Source organism: Apiospora kogelbergensis (genome assembly GCF_038363985.1).
Source record: "Apiospora kogelbergensis strain CBS 113332 chromosome Unknown utg000014l_segment0_segment0, whole genome shotgun sequence".
Classification (NCBI taxonomy): Eukaryota; Fungi; Ascomycota; class Sordariomycetes; order Amphisphaeriales; family Apiosporaceae; genus Apiospora; species Apiospora kogelbergensis.
In genome coordinates, this window is record NW_027117431.1 from 78,246 (window position 1) to 79,762 (window position 1,517).

A 1,517-nucleotide genomic window follows, 5' to 3' on the forward strand; every position below is an offset into this window, starting at 1 on the left:
GCCGAGCTTCAAAATGTCACCCAGCAATTGGAAGAACTCAGGAACGGTGCGGCCCTCGCCGGCAGCGCCCAGACGAGCCCTCAGGCCTCTTACGCGCAAGTCGCACGCACGCCCCCGACGAGCCAGCCGAGCAACGTACGCACGCTTACCTCGATGAACACGACACCCTCCACGTTCACCGATACCTTGTACTGCACCATCGACACATCCCAAATGGAGGACGACAAACGGGCGGCTGTGACCGCCGGAACGGTTCGAGCCGCCATCGAGAAGGAGGTGCGAGCGATGGGAGAACAGAAGGACTGGCGATGCCGCGCCGTGACCATGGACCCCAGGAAGCCCCAACGCATCAAGATCGTCTGCCGAAATGAGACCGAGCACCGATTAGTCAAGCAAGCCGCCGAGAAGACGAACGCGTCAGGAGCTCGCGTCCTGCGAGACGAACTATACCCGATCAAGGTGGACAGCGTCAGGCGCACAGCAGTCCTCAACGAAAACGACGAGATCCGAGACGGAGCGGCCGAGGCATTCGGGCAAGAGAACGAGACGACAGTCGCCAAGGTGGCATGGCTGAGCCGGAAAGACAACGGGAAGGCATACGGCTCCATGGTCGCCTACCTGACGAAGGCGGCCGAGGCGCGGAAGTTCCTCGAGGAGGGTTTCTTTTACGCTGGAGGCGAATCGGGCTTCACGAGGGTATTCGAGCGACGAGAGCGGCCGGAACAGTGTTACAACTGCCAGCAGGTGGGACACAAGGCATTCCAGTGCAAAAACGCCCAGGCCTGCGGACGATGCGCAAAGCAGGGACACAGCCACCATGGCTGCGAAGCAACCGTTCTAAAGTGCGTCCCGTGTGGAGGACCACACGAGTCATTTAGCCGACACTGTCCGAAGCTGTACCCATCGAACCATGGCTAGACCGTTTCGCATCATTCAAAACAACGTAAGGAAGCAAGGACCCGTACACGACGGCCTCCTCAACGATGAAGATGTACAGCACGCGACAGTAATCTCGATTCAAGAGCCTCACACGAGGATGGCCTAGGGGCGGCTCCTAACAACACCCATGGGACACCATAGGTGGGTCAAGATGGTCCCTTCAGTTCGGAGAGACGGGAGGTGGCCGATCCGGAGCATGCTGTGGGTCAGCAAGGAGGTGGAAGCGGAACAGGTCCCGGTGGAGTCCCCAGACATCACCGCAGCAGTCGTGCGGCTGCCGGAACATGCGGTCTTTGTGGCGTCCGTTTACGTCCCTGTGGAGGATCCCCCGGCGCTCCAAGAAGCATGCAAAACGCTACGCACCGCTATCGAGGCAGTGAGAAGGGGGACGGGGACGGTAGTAGAGGTGGTTATCACGGGGGACTTTAACCGGCACGACCAGCTCTGGGGAGGAGAGGATGTGCGATTGGAGAAACAAGGAGAAGCGGATCCGATTATTCATTTCATGGCCGAATTCGGCCTTAGCAGTCTGCTCCCGCGGGGCACGAAAACGTGGAGTGGCGGAGCCCATAGCACGA